The 19,926-nt window shown below is 41.9% G+C and overlaps 1 protein-coding gene across 4 annotated transcripts in view; it reads left to right on the forward strand.

Annotated features, from left to right (window-relative positions):
* Positions 1–19,926, forward strand: part of LOC122556052 (SPHK1 interactor, AKAP domain containing) — a 396,794-nt gene that overhangs the window by 159,978 nt on the left and 216,890 nt on the right. For 2 of the 4 annotated variants that reach the window (XM_043702455.1, XM_043702454.1), the window contains exon 2: positions 14,771–14,864. The exons of 1 other annotated variant lie outside the window; for it this stretch is intronic. The gene's annotated coding sequence lies outside the window, so the exon portion shown is untranslated. Of the gene's footprint in view, positions 1–12,819; positions 12,835–14,770; positions 14,865–19,926 lie in introns of those variants that run through there. One more of the 4 variants, XM_043702456.1, reaches the window with a different exon arrangement.

Raw genomic sequence — 19,926 nt, forward strand, 5'->3', positions numbered from 1 at the left:
GGGCTGCTCCCCCTCCCCTTAAGGACCCAGAAAACACGATCAGAGACGTCACGTACCCTTGCATCTGGGAGGCAACATACCAAACGTGAGTCTCTCTCACCCCCACAAAACCGCCTATCTATGCCCCGAACTATCGAGTCCCCAATAACTATTGCTCTGCTCTTCTCCACCCTTCCCTTCTGAGCAACGGGGACAGGCTCCGTGCCAGAGGCCTGAACCCCATTGCTTACCCCTGGTAAGTCCCCCCCCAAACAAATATCCAAAACGGTATACTTGTTCTTGAGGGGTACGGCCAGGGGGTCCCTGCACTGGCTGCTTCCTCCCAGTCCCCCTCACTGTCACCCATCTGTCTGCAATCTTTGGAGTTACTACTTCCCTAAAGCTCCGATCTATGACCCCCTCTGCCTCCCGAATGATCCTAAATTCATCCAACTCCAGCTCCAGTTCCTTAACACGGTCTTGGAGGAGCTGGAGATGGGTGCACTTCCTGCAAGCGTAATCAGCAGGGACGACCATGGCATCCCTCACCTCAAACATGTTGCAAGATGAACATTGCACTGCCTTCACTGCCATCCCTCTAAAAGTAACCTTTTAAAAAAAACTAGGTCTCAAGAATAGAACAAGCAAAATGCAGCACTTACCTACTTACCACAATGGGTCTTATTATTAGGTTAGAGGAGGAGGGTGGGTGGGAGGCACTACCTCTGTCGTGCCGCGGGTTCCTCTCCTGCGTGCTTTTATAGGGAAAAAAAACCTACCCAGGTAAGCTTGCGCTACACCAGCTTCCGGGTCCACTCCGCGCTTTTTTAAAAAAAAAAACTTTCAAATTTAAACCGTTAAACAAACGTCACCAAGCCTTCAAGCAGCCACTGCCAAACAGCCCTTACCTGCTCCTGCTCTGCGGAGTCAGCAGAATTATCTGTCCTAGACTGGGCTAGCCTATGTGAGCCACAAGTCACGGCTCTATTTTGGTGCTTAACAATAAACGACATTCCTGTCCAATCAGACTAAATTAAGTGCCTGGAGAATGAGGAGCTTGAAGAGCGGGCCTAGAGGACAGAGTGAAGCCTGAATCTAAGTTAGTGCTATTGCTTGGCCTGAGAGGGAGCTATTGTGTGTTGCCTGGTGACCTCTTGCATTGAATCCATCTGTATTCCACAATGCAATGTTTGGAGGGTCTTGAATTCCATATCATTTAAAAATAAAGTGGACACAGCAATTGATTTGCAGGTCTGTCTGTCCTGGAGTGGGACTAGCCGATGTATGCCATGAGTAGCAGCTCTCTTCTGGTATTCAACAATAAATGATGTTCCTTTCCAGCCAGGCTTCCTGAGTTATAGCAAGAATCTTATAAATACAGCGGTTACCATTTTGAAGAGATCTGTAGTAATAATAGTTGCCCTTGACATTTAGACTAACGGAACCAGAGTCAATCATGAACAGAGGAACCTCGATTATCTGGCATTCGATTATTCGACTATCGGATTAGCCGGCAAGATCGCCAGGTCCCAATGGTTGGCTAACCTATGTTATCCAGCATTCGATTATCCGGAATTCGATTAATGAAACAAAATACTCCCCGCCCGTGTCCTTCGGATAATCAAAGTTCCTCTGTATTCTCCACTCAGTTGCCTCGGATATTCTGCTTTAACAGGAGTGCTGGTTGCTCTATTGTAGGAGTTAGCTTGGTGCAAACTGCAGACGAGTGGAAAGCAAGGAAAGAGTAGAAGGTGCTTGGAGTCCAACATTAATCGGAACATTGGGTTTTAGAAGTCAGGGAGTAACAAGAGAGGGTAGAGTCATTTGGGAACTTTGAGGCTCAGATTAGAATATGTATAGAAGTTAATAAGCAGAGGGTACAGCAATGTTCGTGTTTGGAACAAAGTGTTACTAGCTTTGCTGCTTGACAATTTTCTTTCTAACTTTGACATCCATCTCTTGTTTTCTCAATTTTTTAGAATCTTTCTAAGTGACCTGTACTTTTTCCAATTTTAACTTCCATCACAAATTGAGTATTTCATCTCATTCATCTCTTTTTACATTACTTTCTTTCATACATTCATCTATTGAATGAGGGTGCTGCTGGCATTCGTTACTTATGCCTTATATGTCCTTGACAAGGCAGTGGTGAGTTCCCATCTTGAGAGGTTAGTAAACAGATCCTAAGATAATTAACATTCAAAGGATGGTCCACATTTATATGACAAGGTCAGAGTTGAAAATTGGGAAAACACTGAACAATGGGTGAGCTGCCTCTGACTCTTCATGAAGATGGGATATTTACAATTATCTTCATGAGGAGTTTAATTTCTTTATATGGGTTTCAGATCAAAATAATTTGAAGTTGAAGTGAAAACTAGGGAATGTCTTAAAACATTCATTTACCTTTTAGATCAAAAGAATTGATATTGATTAGTTGAAATCTCTATCTAGGACATCTCATGAGGATCGCATTGCCATAGTGAAAGATGGATGCAGCACAGTCTTTTGTTTCAGTTTTTGTTAGCTGTTTTCTCACAGAAATAGTTTGTCAACTTGAAAGTTAGCTTTGAAATAGGCAAGATTATGTTTCGAACTAAAACATAACCTGCCAGGAACTAAAGATCTCTACATAAGAAGTAGGTGAAGGACATGCTTGAACTGGAATGTCCATAATCATGAGAATTGGTGGGTTGTCTGGCCAAATGCTTTTGGAAGGATCCCAGGAAATCATTCACCTTGGGGAACAGCAGGGAAACTGAGGAGAATCAAAGTGATTTGCAAAGTTGCAGTATATCATGACGAGACCAGACCAGAAACATAAAGAATGGGACATTTCCTACATTGGCAAACCTGACCTGGGGCAACTGGCCTGGGAAGTTAGGTATTTAATCCAGAATAGCACGGTCCCCTTGGAAGTAACTCATACACCCCTCATGCCATCTCCCTCCTGTATACACTCCACAAGCTTCATCCATGTTAACCCAGGACGTCTCATACCACCCCTGCCACACATGATGTTCCTTTGCCCACCAACATGCCTCTCATATCTTCAATGTCACCTGTACCTATCTATCCATCCTGAGTCCATAACCTCAATGCCACCTAATGCCCTTTACCCATCCCATAGCCCCTTATAACCTCCTCACCAACCTGTGTCCTGACCACTTTCATTATTCACAGACTTGATAAATTGATATTTCTTGAACAATTTGATAGCCCCACTGCATTTATACCCTTTTTAAAGGCATGTTCACATGTACTTTAAGTGATCCTTAAGTTATTACCGACACCTTTGAAAGGCTGTTTGGTACTCACTGAAGAATATTTGGCACTTTCTCTAAAACATGCTCTGGAAACATGATGTTAGCACAAATAAATGCAAAATCAACAGACATGCTCTGATCTGCTCTTCTCTGCACACTCCAGGGTCTATACAATGAGGGCATCAAACTGGGACTGAGTGGGTGGGATAGCTGGAGTGGCCAGCCATCTCCATGTCCCCTCCTGCATAAAGTTTGAGCCATTCTCCAAACATTCCAAAGCTGGAAACATCAGGAATGATGCATTCATTAGTGGGACAGCTGATTTTCAGGAATTTCCATTGTTTGCACAGTGGAAATCTGGGTCAAAGTGTTCACAAAATGTATTTGCTTTGTAATTCTTGTACAGTAAAAGATTTTGTTTAAAACAGGAAATGTGGTTATTGCAGTTAATAACTGGGAGTCTAATGCTGAGAGTGTCAAAATTGGTTTGAAAGCACTCTGATACATTACAGGACAATATGGTATCTTGGAATGGTATATTAACAGATTAAAATTCTTATACAGTAATTCCACATGCTGCTTCAGGACCAGCCTGCATTCCTTCAACATCATATTCTCTCCATTCCCTTTACTCCTAGTTAATAATTTTGTTATGATGAAACCCTTGATTGAACAGACCTTAGGATTCTGTGGTAACACCACCTGCTGATGGGCCAGTATTTTGCAGATAACATTGTCTTGCTGGCTGAAGAATTGAATGTACACCAAAATTGGAGGTGTAGTGGACAGCGAAGAGGGTTACTTCAGATTACAACAGGATCTGGACCAGATGGGCCAATGGGTTGAGAAGTGGCAGATGGAATTTAATTCAAATAAATGTGAGGTGCTGCATTTTGGGAAAGCAAATCTTAGCAGGACTTATACACTTAATGGTAAGGTCCTAGGGAGTGTTGCTGGACAAAGGGACCTTGGAGTGCAGGTTCATAGCTCCTTGAAAGTGGAGTCGCAGGTAGATAGGGTCGTGAAGAAGGCGTTTGGTATGCTTTCCTTTATTGGTCAGAGTATTGAGTACAGGAGCTGGGAGGTTCTGTTGCGGCTGTACAGGACATTGGTTGGCCACTGTTGGAATATTGCGTGCAATTCTGGTCTCTTTCCTATCGGAAGGATGTTATGAAACTTTAAAGGCTTCAGAAAAGATCTACAAGGATGTTGCCAGAGTTGGAGGATTTGAGCTACAGGGAGAGGCTGAACAGGCTGTGGCTGTTTTCCCTGGAGCGTCGGAGTCTGAGGGGTGACCTTATAGAGATTTACAAAATTATGAGAGGCATGGATAGAGTAAATAGGCAAAGTCTTTTCCCTGAGGTTGGGGTGTCCAGAACAAGAGGGCATAAGTTTAGGGTGAGAGGGGAACGATATAAAAGAGACCTACGGGGCAACTTTTTCAAGCAGAGGGTGCTACGTGTATGGAATGAGCTGCCAGAGGATGTGGTGGAGGCTGGTACAATTGCAACATTAAAGAGGCATTTAGATGGGTATATGATAGGAAAGGTTTGGAGGGATATGGGCCGGGTGCAGGCAGGTGGGACAAGATTGGGTTGGGATATCTGGTTGGCATGGATGGGTTGGACCGAAGAGTCTGTTTCCATGCTTTACATCTCTATGACTCTATGTGAGCTCTATTCCTGATGAAGGGTTTTTGCCCGAAATGTCGATTTTCCTGCTCCTCGGATGCTGCCTGAACTGCTGTGCTTTTCCAGCATCACTCTAATCTAGAATCTGTTTTCCAGCATCTGCAGTCCTTGTTTTACCTACCGACTCTATGTGACCATTAGTCCTAAGAGTGTCAGGCACAGCCAGTCAGGCAGCATCCAAGGAGCAGGAGAGTCGACATTTCAAGCACAAGCTCTTCATCAGCTTATGCTCGAAACGTCGACTTTCCTGCTCCTCTCCTCAGGTCAGGAGTTGTCAGCCTTCAGTCCTATACGTTTTTCAAGTATTTTTACTCTCTGATCATGATTGTTTTATGTCACTTCTGCTCTCCATTACCCCTGCCCTTTTCCTGCTGATTCTTTGAGTGGCAAGGTCACCATTTGATAAAATGAATGAAGTAAAGCAATTTCCGATTAGTGAAGGGTCAAAAACCAGAGGGTCCAGATTTGTGGTGCTTGGCAAATAACCTGAGGAGCCATGAGAAAAGACCCTTGACTGCAACAATTGATTAGGATTTGAAATGCACTCTCCAACAGCGGGTATCATAGAATCCCTGCAGTGTGGAAACAGACCATTCGGCTCAACAAATCCACACTGACCCTCCGAAGAGTAACCCATCCAGACCCATTCCCCTGCCCCACTGCTCTACATTTACCCTTGATTAATGTATCTAACCTACACATCACTGCACACTATGGATAATTCAGATTGGACAATTCACCTACCCTGCACATCTTTGGATTGTAGGAGGAAACCGGAGGACCTGGAGGAAACCCATGCCGACATGGGCTGAATGTGTAAACTTGACACAGACAGTTGCCTGAGGCTGGAATTGAACCCGGGTCTCTGGCATTGTGAGGCAGCAGTGCTAATCACTGAGCCTGAGGGTAGTAGATACGAAGTGAATATTAGCTTTGAAAAGGCAACTGACTGAACAATTGAATGAGAAACAATTTCTGGGAGTTATGGAAGAAGTGAACTTTATTACCCTGTGGTTGTAAAGATTACAGATGTCCTCAATATTTCCACTAATTCATAGGGATATAGAAGCCGGAGTAGGCCATTCAGCCCCTCAAGCCTTTTCCACTATTCAGTGCAATTGTGGCTGGTCTGTGGCCTAATGCCATATACATGCCTTTGGCTCATATTTCTTAACACCTTTGCTTCACAAAAATGTCTCTATTACAGATTTAAAATGAACAACTGATCCAGCACCGCTGCTGTTTGTGGAAAAGAATTCCAATCATCTACCACTGTTAATATGTCGAAGTGCTCCCTTACATTCTCTCCTGAATGGTTTGGCTCTAATGGGCGGCACGGTGGCTCAGTGGTTAGCACTGCTGCCTCACAGCACCAGGGTCCCAGGTTTGATTCCAACCACGAGCAACTGTCTGTGTGGAGTTTGCACATTCTCCTGTGTCTGCGTGGGTTTCCTCCGGGTGCTCTGTTTCTTGCCACAGTCCAAAGATGTGCAGGTCAGGTGAATTGGCCATGCTAAATTGCCCATAGTGTTCGGTGCATTGGTCAGAGGGAAATGTGTCTGGGTGAGTTACTCTTCAGAGGGTCAGTTTGGACTTGTTGGGCTGAAGGGCCTGTTTCCACACTGTAGGGAATCTAATCTAATCTAATTCTCAGAGTATGTCCTCTAGTTGTAGAATTCCCGACCAGTAGGAATAGTTTTCAATCATTAATCATTTTCAATTTTCTGGTGGTGATTTTGAGTGTTTGAGTCAAAGAACATTGCCTGACTGCCCTTGGGGTATGACTCATGCACTGTTGCATGGAAGCAGCTGGCTCATTTCTTCCCACAGAGTAGCAACAATTCTCTACATTCATGGAACTGCATTGTGTTTATAGGTGATGGTGATATCTATGGAAATAAGAGCCATCACAGTTAACTTCATGTCTTACAATGACCATAAGAAACTTCATTCATTGCATGTGCATATAATATGCAATGCCTAATTCCCCAGGGTCATTATTTAAAATGTTTACTTTCAGCCAGTCACCCCTGTTTGCAGGATTTACAGATGTTGACTTGGTTTTTCGGATTTAGGGCTGTGACTTATTGAAAGCATGACTGATTGTCACATTGCCAGTCCAAAGAAGAACAGAGTTAAAGTTAGACTTACTATTTCATACTTTTGCTGTCACTAGACAAAAATTGAATTGTCTCGACTTCTCAGTCTGGATAAGTGGGTCAAATGTATACAAAATGATTGCAGTTTATTATGTAATGCATAATCTTGACCTGCAAGCATTCAAAAAATTCACTGGGATGAAGGCATTGTCCCATAATAAGAGATAAAGTAAATAAAATCGCCATCACTTAGAATTTTTAAGAATTAGAAGTGATCTCATTAAAACACCAACTTTTTAAATTGCTTCACAGGTTAGGATAATACTTCCCCTGGTGTGCAAGTCAAGAACCAGGGACAACAGTTTCAAAATAAGTGGCCAGCCATTTAACGCTATGATGAGGCAAAATGTCTTCAACTTAATTTTTTACAATTCCGAGATGGTGTTGCTTTGAAAGAAGCTTTACCTCCAGAACAGTGGCTGGCCATGTGGCAGCAGCCCAATTCAGGTTGTCCATACCAACAACAACTGAGATGTGCTGAGCACTTTAGCCATCTACATAACAAGACAGCTTCTAACCAACCACCCCAACCCCTTTACAGATCAGTTTATCAGTTGGTGCTAGACCTGCAATCACCTGGTCTGGCAGATCACAGTCAATGCATTGAATCCATCGCTACTCAACAGGGGAAATTTGGGCTGGGTTATCTCTGCATAAGAGTGAGCAGGGCCAGCAAAAACTGGTAATTTCTTCAGCCTGTAGCTTTCCAATAACAAGGTTTAAAGGATTAAATGTCTGTTGATGGACTGTGACAGTGACCCAAGATGGGAGTGAAATTCGATGCTAAAATTCCTTCATTTCCCTCCATCAGCTACATTGACTGGTAACGGTGAGGACTTGGAGGATGGAGTCACATTACCAGCTTTGATATACTCATTAGATGTACCTGCATTGGGGAAAAGGCGGGAGAAGACCTAAGATCCTGTTCAACAAATTCCATTTCTCTTTGTTCTGCTTTGACGGTGATATTTGTGCAGCACTGTCATGACAAAATCTGTTATATTGCTGATGTAATATTTGCTTTGTTTTGTTGTTTGTGCATAAGAATTTGTACTACAGTGAATTGTTATATGAACAATAGAAGTGTGGAGAGTTTTGAGAGAATCTCTGGAAGTATCCCCTTTGAGACTTGTGCGTGCACAGCCTTTCAATGCATTCTCGATAGAGATCAATAGAGTTTTGGACACCAAAAGGATCAAAATATATCAGAATTGTGCGGGATGACCATTTTGAGGTAGAAGTTGGTTGAATAATGGATCAGACTCAAAGGATTAAATGACTTCCCTTGTTCCTATTTCTTATGTTCCTATATTCTTAAAAGTGCCTATAAGGGGAATTCCAACCAGCAATGAACTGCATCAGTGGAACATGAACTACAATATCCTTTATTGAGCCAGCAATGATACACGAGATTTCGGACCATCTGGTGGGATGTAAACCAGTTGTTATCTCCATGTATAGGAACTGTTCTTCTTTGGACACTTTGTGCTTTTTCCCATGTAACATTCTGATCCTATAGGAATGTCTATGATTGTGTCTTTTGTATTCTTAAATAACACCATTAATTGAGGATGAATGTTTCTGATTATAGATGTTGGAAGGATCCACAGTAAATATAATGGTCCAAGATCAAGCAACATGGAAAAACCATTGCCTTAGAATGGGGTACTTAGTGTTCTTACAGCTGTGTTCAATTGGGGTCAAATTAATATCCTCTTTTCTATCTCCAATCACTTTCTTGGTCATTCACAGCAAGATGGTTGCAATAGATGCTTTGACCATGGAAGCATCTCTATATTTGCATCATTTGCTCATGAGCTTTCAGAAGGACCCAGGTTATCATCACAGTGCCAACGACCCAGGTTTGATTCCACCCTCAGGTGTGGAGCTTGTACATTCTTCCTGTGTCTGAATGAGTTTTCGCCAGGTGCACCGGTTTCGTCCCACAGCTCAAAGATGTGCAGGTTAGGTGGATTGGCCATGCTAAATTGCCCATCGTGTTCAGGATTGTACTGGTTAGGTGGGTTAACCAAGGAAATTCAGGGTAGGGGATGAGTCTGGGTGGGATGCTGTTGGAAGGGTCAGTGTGCACCCGCTAGGGTGACTGGCCTGTTTTTATACCGTAGGGATTCTATAAAAGAAACCTCACAACTTTTTTTAGTGATATGTAGATAATGCCAGTATGTATCCCTAATTGCTGTTAAGAAAGTGACTGAAGAATGCAAAGCTATCCAAGATATTATTGAAATAATTTCATCTCCAATTTGCAATGGAGGATCAATGTTTGACTGAATGGAATTCTGATTGGCAAATGATGGATTCCTAATTAATGCAGTGTAAAAATAAAAATTATATTACAACGTTTGAAAATAGATTACAAATATTGTCAAAATACTTTTCAAATGTTAGTGACAGGATAAGGAACAAACAGTACCACTTGCAGCATAATCATGAGCTGAATATGTCATGATTAATTTCAGAATTAGTGCTTACTTTGAAACATTGACTGTCTTGCGTAGAATTATCTTTATAGACAAGTAACTGAGACATTAATTATTGTAAATTTCTTTTCTAATGCTTCGTTTCTGCTGATTTCTTATATGAAAATAGAAAGTGCAGGAGAAACTCAGCAATTATGGCACTACCCAGTGTAGACAGAGGCAACATTATTGTCTCAAATCTGATATGATTCTTCTTCCAAAATGCCTTCAAACATTTGAAATGTTCACCTTTATTAAATAACAATAAAAGCAAAGATAAAATAAACAAAACAAGCATTTCCAAGGGCTGATTGCCATTTGAGCAACAACAACTTTACAGTCAATGAGTGATGACCTCTTCCAGGTCACATCAGTTGGAACTGCATGTCAATTAAGTCCAATCTGGCTTGTTGTACCTGATGCTGCACCACTCTATCAACAGAGGGCAATGGTCCTCCTCATTCTCCTCTTCAGAAGACCATTGGCTCTCTTCCAGCTCTTCAGAGTTTGTTGCATCCCATCTTTACTTGTTCCAGTTGTGTAAGCAGAGTCTGCTGGGATTATGTCGCACAATTTAGCATAGTCCTGAACACAGTGGGACATGAAGAGCGCTGACAAGGAGGGTCATGGCATTCTTATAAATTGAACTTTGACATAGTGGATCTTATTCTGATGTTTACACCACAAGCTATATCACACCAATACAGAAGGAGTTTGTGAGTGTGGTCAGATTACTGAAACCTCGAAAACCTAACCCCAGCACTCAGATCACCCATGGGAGCAATTTTGAGTTGAAGAGCATGTTGGCAAATCCTTCCAGTTGAAATTGAGAGGAAATTAACTCCATGCTTTATCCAGCCTATCAGATCTTGGATTGTCTTTCATGAATTGTGTCTTCAGGTGACATTTCTAAAGCTGCCTGTGATTATTTCTGCTTCACAGAGATGCCTGTGATCAATGACTGATGAATGATGCTCAAATTGCTTGTGACCAGAAATTGTATTCTACATTGTTGGTCACTGCAAGTGTTTCACATGTAGAAGTCAGTGATTACAAGAACTGTTCTATGAAAGTACCTGACTAATGTAATTGCCCTTTGAAACAATGTCCCTAACAAGTAGAGCCTCCTTGCTCAGACAGAAAAATAACATTACTGCCTCATCCGCTCTGGTGTTGGCAGCTACTTCTCACTTCCATTGATGAATGGATCAGGTTGTGGTACACAAGCAGAGTCACGGGCTCAGCCTTTTAATCTAGGGGACACCCCCAAACCTTCATGCTTCTTCTTCCCTGCTCTCCATCTCCTTCAAGAACTCTAACTTTCCTCACGTTTCCAACTCTTCTGTTTAAGCATTCACTCCCCACCTTACATCCTGAGACCCAGCAATCCAGCTCAGTTATTCCAAGCATTGTGTATCATCATGGATGATGCTGGGTGCCATTAACTTGCTGTTATTTTGCCAACAATTTCTGGACTATTCTGTTTGCAGGATTTTCTCTCCACAGGGAGAAAGGCACCCGAAATATGTTGCCAACATCATTTCCACTATCTGTTTACCTTAAAATAGGACAACAGAGCCAAGGCTAATGCAAAATGTAGCATTACTATTGTTTAAATGGGTACAATTTAAGCAATTACTGAACTGCCTTTCTTACACACACTAATTTCCATAGCAGTTAGAACCTCAGCCAAGCTAATGCTCAAGAGGCTTTACTAAATTAGATTCTAATGACACTGGAAATGAGCCATATAGAAAATTATTGGCACTGCTCAGTAGAAAGAAAAGATAAATATTAGAGATATTTTCATAGATTCTGTTCTCTACCATCATGCATAATCTTACATTCCCACTGGGACAGTGGGCGTTGTAAAAATGTTGGAAAAAATAATAAATGCAGATGAATTGCAATGTCTATGTTTATAGATAAATGATTATCAGGAAAATAAAGAAGTACAAGCATAAAATCAAGGTAGTGGAATGAAAAACATTATATCAAAATGGTGAGAGTGGACAGATGTTTGACATATACATTTGTTCTGAATAATACTTTGTTAAACAAACTACGTTGTACAATATTCATTCATCTTAAATTCTAAATTCTGACTTGATTACTCTTCAAATCCAAGATTTGCTTCCCCCAGTCTCAAAAGGTATCACCAGGGGAGTTGTTTAAACTTTGTGACATAGTGTTATATGAATGATATTGATTTTGTGACACAATATACATCTCTCTCAACTTTCATTCTATTGACTTCACCTAGGTTCAACAATTCCCAGGGAGCATTTGATCATCTCAGTTTATTTTATCAGCATTGCTTATTTTTGGTGTCACATGTCTGAGTCGGAGAATTGTGGTTATAATTCTAGCTCAGAATTTGAACATGGAATGTGGCCGGATACTTGTGTGCACTACTGAGGGAGCTCAGCACTGTCAGAAGTACTATGGTCTGGTCATATGGGAAATCAAAAAATTACCTGAATGTCCATTTATCATTTTACAACAATGGAACTTTGCTTTTTATAATAGGCTATCGCATTGCCTATTTAAAAAGCAGTGATTATATTTAAGGACATTAATAGATGTGAAATGCTTTTGGAACGTTCCAATATTTGTAATCTTGTTTCAAAGGATCAAAGTGATTCTTCTTTTAAATCACATGTGGGTTCGATCTAATTTGGCTAAATGTCAGTTGCATTGGGTTTTTGGAGTGTCTTCTGACCTGAGGCATAGTGATATCTTTCTCCTTATCTTACTAAACTTGCTTCAGGAACTGCCTGCCCCAGTCCCATGTTGCCCCTCTCACTGGATTCTAGCCCCATCTTACCATTCACTACCGCTGGGATTTACCAGAGTGAACTTGCATCCCCGGCATTAATAAGGCTATTGTGCACCCAGACAAGCAATGTGTGCCCTGCACAGTTCCTGCTATTTGCCCTGGAAAAGGGAAATTTGGTGCCCTGCTTTTCAGGCAAGGATCTGGAGGTCCTGCCAGATAGGGTGTAGAAGAGGTCATGATACCAGGTCATGTCAGCCTGGTTTGAGGTTGCTGTCCAGCTCAGCGCACTCTCTGGATGGATGTCACCCACCCCAACCAATGACACCATTAACCCTGCATGCTCCCTGCACTGCCTACTCACCCGCTCGGGACACTTTCCTACTTGCACTAAAACTAACATCTGTGCCACCTCCTTTACTGTTTGCTGCTCTCTAATTACAGGAGGAAAACAGCCCCCAAGAAGTAAGAGAAAGATTCAAGGTGGGTATTGGGCTGCCCTATGTTCAGCTCCCCATCACTTTCACAGAGAGGACCCTGACTGTGACTTGTCCTAAGTGGCTGAGTGACCATTTCCAAGACCTGAGCTAGTATCAGAGGCTAGTGAAGAGCTTGGAGATATAGTCTGGTCCAGTCCATGAGCTGGGTCCATGTCCCTGTGGGCACAGTGTCCTTGCTGCAGCATTAAAACAATATTTGCTGGGACACTGAAGGGCTGAAGTGTCCTGTAAGTGGACCAGAGATGCACTATGAGAATTCTTAGAGGCTGGCACATGTCAGATGCCAATGTCTGGGAGTAAGTGAGGATTGAAATGTTGGAGATCAGAGTCAAGATTGTGGTGCTGGAAAAGCACAGCAGGTTAGGCAGCACCCAAGGAGCAGGAGAATCGACGTTTCGGCCATAAGCCCTTGTCAATGTCTGTAGGATATAAGTGGCCGGTGCCCATGTTGTTCAGAGCAAGTAGCAAGCTGAAGTCACCAGGTTCGCAATTCTTGAGATATTTGACTCAATGCCCTGCAAATACCGTGCGTTACTCTCAACATCAACATAAGCTTCACCAGCTTTCTCTTATGATTCTGCCACAAATATCACCATAAATTACATAACTCAGACCCCTTTAAGATTGTAAGATGTGTCTTAATTGTGCTGCTTATGGGTTTTTCCAATATTAAATCTTCTCCACAACATGGTTAAAGAAGAATCCAATTCCATACGGGCATTCCTTCCACACCAGCTATTATGGTAATTACAGACAATTGGATAGCTGACATTATTCTGTCAAAAATATCATTCAGTGAACATACCTAATTGCTGCTGTCACTTCCAAGCATTTTTAAATGATGTTATTATTAGCAGCAAGTCCCTGGATGCATTCTCAGCTGACCTCCTCCTACAGGGCTGTTCAAAACTGAGTACAAAGAGAGAGCTCTGTGCACATGTCAAAGTGTAAAGCATGTTGATGAGATTTCCCCACCTCGTTCATCTTGAATATTCCTCTCCACATAGGCAGAGTTTAAAAATTGTGGCATCTTTAAACAAAGATTTTGTATTTCTTTAAAGATATCTTAATACCTCATATTTTTAATGTTGTATAAGAATATAAAGATAAATGTTACCAGACCATAGAGTGGCTCTTTTAGAAAGAGTGAATTGCTGATGATTTTAACCTGGGAGTCACCACACCTCAGATAAGGGTAAAAATTGAGAAGGAGAGTCCATCATGCAGACCTCAGCCAGTTCAGGAATCCATGCTGTTGTCATCGCACTATATTGCAAACTAGCCATCCAGCTAAGTGAGCGAAAGAAAGCAATTGTGAAAAAGAAGGCAATTGTGACACTGGATTGGCTAAAAGTTAATGAAGTGGAGGTTTCAGAAATATTGGCTGTATTTAAAATTGATAAGTCACCAGGACAGAATTAGATGCATCCAAGGAAACAAGAATGATGCCAGGGATGAGATACGCTTCTTCAAAAAAGGGTGTAAGGATAATCCCAATTACTAGAGGCCAATCCATTTAACCTCGCTAATGGGAAGGTTGTTAAAGTTATAATCCAGTCCAAAATTGACAGTTACTCGGATAAGTGATTGATTAAGGGCAAATTTTGATTAATTAACTTGCTCATGTATTTTGATGAGGTAACAGAGAGGGTTAATGAGAACAAGTTGGTCTACAAGATTTCTAAAAGGGCCCTTGGTGCAATGTTCGGTTAAGTGCTGACTTGATGCCAAGTATAGTCAGTCTCACCTTAGCTCTAGATGTCAGCTTTGGATCAAGATAACGAGGTTTAGAACTGAATTCTCCTGTTGCATCTCAAATTGGGTAGCTTTTGCTACTTGAGAACACTGCTGATATTTAGTAGGAGATCAAGAAGGCCAGTTATTAATCTGATTGGACTTTTCCTGCTTCTTGTTGACAGGATTTACCTGGGAACCTGTACTGGAACATCTTTGCTTGGAGCGCAACTAGGCTGAAGCATTACTCTTCAATGCTATAGCTGCCATCTTGTCAAGGTTTATAATATTTATTATTACTATTGAGTTTTCAATGTACTTATTAAAACATGCATTGATGATAGATTTGTAATATTGATTAGTCTATAAATTACACATAGTTTGAGATAGAAATGTGCTATGAATGAACTTAGGTTTTACGTTAGAGCTCGCCTTGTTTACATACCTGCTCCTAAAACACAGAATGTTTTCCAGTTCTGGGAGTTTCTGGGTTGAGTGAGCACAGCAAATCGGTAAATCACACATTCAAAATACATGTGAGCAGAGATCAAATCTATCCCCAGAAACCCTGAAAGTGCACTGGCAAATTCACACATGGGATATGACTGATCAGAGAACAGTTGACTCTGTGCCTGGAACAGTCAGAATCGGTGTAGAACTGCTCCACCAATCACAAGCTGGTTCCCAAGGTGAGCCTGCCAGAAGCAAACATGCATGAGAAGCAGTCAAGGAATGAAAGTGCAGGCGGGAGGTGAGTGGCAGTGAGGAGCAAAGCTGCTGGAGCAAGAAGCTGAGTGAAACAGGGTATGAGGATGGGTGGGAAGTGAGGATGGAGAGGGTGGAGGTTTCAGGGCAGAAGGATCGCAAAGTGGAAATGAGAAGCAGCAAAGGAGAAGGGGAAACGAGTGGGGGAAGCAAAGTGGAGAGAGCAGTTTTGAACTTTTTAACAAAGAAATATTGCCTTGAATGAACATTATGATTGAAATGAAAACTGTCAGTTAGAACATTTCACATTGAGCAGTTTTATTTCATAAATATTTACATGTATATGTTATTACATCTCAAAATGCCACATATCCTTCGAATTATTTGCAATGACTGTGTTAGAGATAAACATGCAACCACTTAGCAGAGATTTGTCCAGTCCTTGGAAAACATGTTTATAGTGATGGCTTTTTGTGTATAAGTCAAGGTTTTTACAAAATGAATTATTGCTAACTTATGCCTATTCTCATCTGCCAATTGAAATACTGTGCAGTCTTCAAATTGATGGTTTTCTTGAATGTTGTGGCTTTATGTTTAACTGAGCCAAGATAGTATTTGAGGATTTTGCAGAGGGGGGAGTTTACAATGCTGAAGTAATCAAATATGCTCAGATGCAGGGACAAGGAAATCTTTAAAGACACTAGCTATTTTAATATGTATTGTCACTTGCCCTATCTGCTAACATTGCAAGGGTTCAATGAGATTCAAATGGTATGTGGTCAGTTCGCGTGGGCGTTGGCTTGTGCTGCAACGTGATACCAATAGTGAGGATACAATTCCTGCATTAGCTGAGATTATCATGAAGGACTTTCCTTTTCAACTGCTCTCTCTCACCCAAGGTCTGGTGACCCTGAAGTTAAACCACCACCAGTCGACTCTTTCTAATGAGAGAGCAGCCATATGGGTCCATTAGGACAGTTGCAACTTTATTTTTACATTCATAGAGAGGAGGTCAGCACTGACTGAAGTATGACATTCGCTTGAATTTCCAGTCAGCTGGTGATGGGGCTGTGAATGTAAAATATCAAGGGTGTGATTCGATAAGGACATTGACTTTTATAATGTCTTCACATTTGGCTGTATGTGTCATCTGCTGTAATATGATTGTGTATCTGAAGGTCAAAATTGTTCTGATTAGAAACACTTTATTTTCTGATGGCATTACTTTTGTCTGTGTTTATGACTCGGATCTTATACTTGGCTTTTCACACATGGTTTAATTTCAATTCAAGAGCTGTTATTCATGTATTGACTTTCAAGAGAGAGTTTCATTTAGACCGTTAATCGTATTAAATCCAATCCTCTAACACAAGCTAAACATTTCAACCACAGCATTGACAATGTTCTGTATTTATTACTTCTGCAGCAAACACTGCTCAGGCCTGAAATGACAAGGACAAGAATTCCAACAGTTCTCCATGTAACTGCTTCTTGAGCTAACCATCCTGTATTAAATACATGCCAGGCCTTCACTTTCAGGTGCCAGGGGAGAAAGTTGTTAAATTGGGCTTTGTTTATAATTCAGTGATTGAAACAACAATATCACAAAGTCACAATGACCTTGGAACTGTAGGTCCATTCACATTCACATATACATTTACATGCTTTATTTTCTCACTCTACCCTTCCTATTTTCCTCATACCCTGTTTAGAGGAAAGTATGTTTATATATTGTTTGTCCTCACTGTTTCTACATCGGTCTATTTCTTATGCTCTCAACTTAATTCCTCCCATCTTTAAAGAAAACTACCCTTGCTTCTGGTTTTTATGCAATATTTCTCAAACATGTGAAAGGTATTGATCCAAGATCTTTGTGATTTTGTATTGTTGTTGCTTCTAGCACCTAACTGCTGCTCAGATTAACCCAACCTGTGCCTGGGCCTAGGCCTAGGCCTGTCATTGTGTGCCATACATAGCAGTTGAAACTGTGCTGCCAACTGGTCACAGTGGAGAATGGGGGAGCAGGGTTAAGTTAGGGTATCCCTCACTCAAAGGCCTGTTCAAGGGACTGGACATCGGAAAGAAGGGGTCCACTGCATACCAGTACCTTGAATATGCTCCAGACCGCTGATCCCTGTCTGTGTGACCACAGCACATGAACAACACTCTACCACATTACTTACCTGTGGTCTGGGTCACTCTACAATCCTAGGATGGTGGAGCTTGTTGTTCTGGCAGCCTGCAGGGACATTTGTGTCTAAAGTGTCCAGACTTGCTGACTGTGTCTTTGCCAAAGGTAAGTTATTGGCTTGGTCTCCCCCCCAGTTGTAAGGGTCACGGGTAGGGTGATGTTCGAAAGCCATGCCACTTCTGGACTGTCCTCAGAGAAGATCCCAGAGAGGTCTGTGCCTGGTTTGACCTCTAGCTGAGTGCCTAATAGAACTGCCCTGTCTCTTTGTGAGAACAATTCATCCAGTGTGAGTTCAAGGTGGTCTATACTTCTGTCACCTTGCTGTTGCAGGTGAGCCCCAATGGCCAGAGTGAGGAAGTGTGGACTCTGAGAGTGCTATCGGGGCAGCCAGGTCCCCTTGGCTTTGTTGCAATTCTATAATTTCGGTACAATGAGGGCTATTGCCTTTCACATGCTTGCCCAGTGCTCCTGTGTCTACTTGTGCATTTGTAACACATCTCTAAGTGCCAACGCCACTGGATATTCTTCTACCTTGGGCTGAGTGAGTATCTAGTCCCCAGCAGTGTTCCATGTGCCAGGAGCCGGGAATGTTTTTTTCATTGGCCAGCTGCAGAGATGTGGCAGAGAGGTGTCCTCTTGAGAGGTCCTGAATGACCTTCCTTTCAAGGCGGCCAGTTGACTGCCAGGGTGGTGGACATTCCATTTGTACTTGTAAGACATGACAGAGAGAAGAAGGTCAAAGGTTATAAGTGATGTGCAATGAATGATACTGACCGTGAGATTAATGTGAGAATTGCAAAGGACTGAAAATGGTACTTGGTTGGCAAGATATGGTTGTGTCAGCATTTGTGTAGGAGTGGTACTGGTCTTCTTCTGCAAGAGCCAGGGTTTTATCCTCATGGAGACTGAGGAGCCCTCATGTTGGGCTCGCATCTACACCTCCATGACCTTTCAGTTCTATTGTGGGCTTTCCTCTCCTGGAATAAGAGAAAGGGTAGAATTAATTGAGGTGTTATGGGGGTGACATAGCTTATAGTGCTGGTATAGATGGGGAAAACATGGTGAAGTGCCCTGAGTAGATGAGTAGGCAATACAGAGGGCATGCAGAGTTCATAGTTGGGAGGTTGGTATGGAGGGGGTGTGAGTGAGGACAAATGTTGAAGGTGATAATTAAAGTGGGACAGCATTAATCTCAGTGGGAGGTGAGGTCAGTAGCACGTAGCAGGGATAGGTTTTGTGTTAAGTGGATGAGAGAAGGTGTTGGTACTTAGCTTGGGAGAGCAGCAAAGTTTATTAACCTTTCAATGGCACTGCTGGGCATTCCTTCAGACAGTTGAGACAGCGCTAACCCGGGTGATAACCTTGGAGCAGGCTGGCAGGGTCAGGTGTTGTGACCTTCTTTGCCAGTCCCTGTTTACAAATGTCCAGGGAAATGTCTGGAACTTCCAAATGCCTGGGCTCGTCTGAGTACTCCATGTCATTTTAAAGATGGTACATTACCAAAGATCCCCATCATTTCAGGAAATCAGTGGATCTCCAATTCTCAAGGCTACAATGAGTCACAGAATCGGTCTTGCGTCAGACAGGAGGGGCACGATAAGTAGTTAATGGGGTGAATTTGGACGAATACAGTGTGAAAACTCATTTGGACTCATGAGGAGAATTCTACTAGGAAACTTGACAAAATTGACAGTTAGCCAAAATAATGAAAGATTTAGCCTCTGCTCGCAGTTTTCTGACTAAATCTTTTTCTTCTTTCATTTCTGTGGATGACTGTAGCTTTTATAGAGCTGAGAGGTTTTTTAGGCTGACACACATCTGCTCCACTGTTCACTGTGCTCGACACTGTGGTCTAATCCATTAGAACTATCCTGATTGCCTTGGGTAGATTCACATCTCCAAATTCTTCTTCATATTAATCTGTTACTGCATGAGATCAGATGTTGAGTCCTCACAAAATGTTAGGGATATTTTGAATCTTGTAATTATTTTCATTACTGAATAATGAAGTTGAATTGCTGATAATTGTCATTATGAAGGTTTGGTTTTAAATGATCTCTTTTAGATTCTATGTTTTGATTTTCCTTTTCAGACATTATCTTCAATTTCTGTAATTAAAGTTGGAAAAATACCAATTTACTTCAAATTTACCTGCCTATTTCTGCTGAAAAGATTTCACGCATTTAGAGTCATAGAGTCATGTAGATGTACAGCATGGACACAGACCCTTTGGTCCAACCCATCCATGCCGACCAGATATCCCAACCCAATCTAATCCCATCTGCCAGCACCCGGCCCATATCCCTCCAAACGCTTCCTATTCATATACCCATCCAAATGCCTCTTAAATGTTGCAATTGTACCACCTCCACCACTCCCTCTGGCAGCTCATTCCATACACGTACCACCCTCTGCGTGAAAAAGTTGCCCCGTAGGTCTCTTTTA

The sequence above is a fragment of the Chiloscyllium plagiosum genome, chromosome 13, assembly GCF_004010195.1.
Source record: "Chiloscyllium plagiosum isolate BGI_BamShark_2017 chromosome 13, ASM401019v2, whole genome shotgun sequence".
NCBI classification, from domain to species: domain Eukaryota; kingdom Metazoa; phylum Chordata; class Chondrichthyes; order Orectolobiformes; family Hemiscylliidae; genus Chiloscyllium; species Chiloscyllium plagiosum.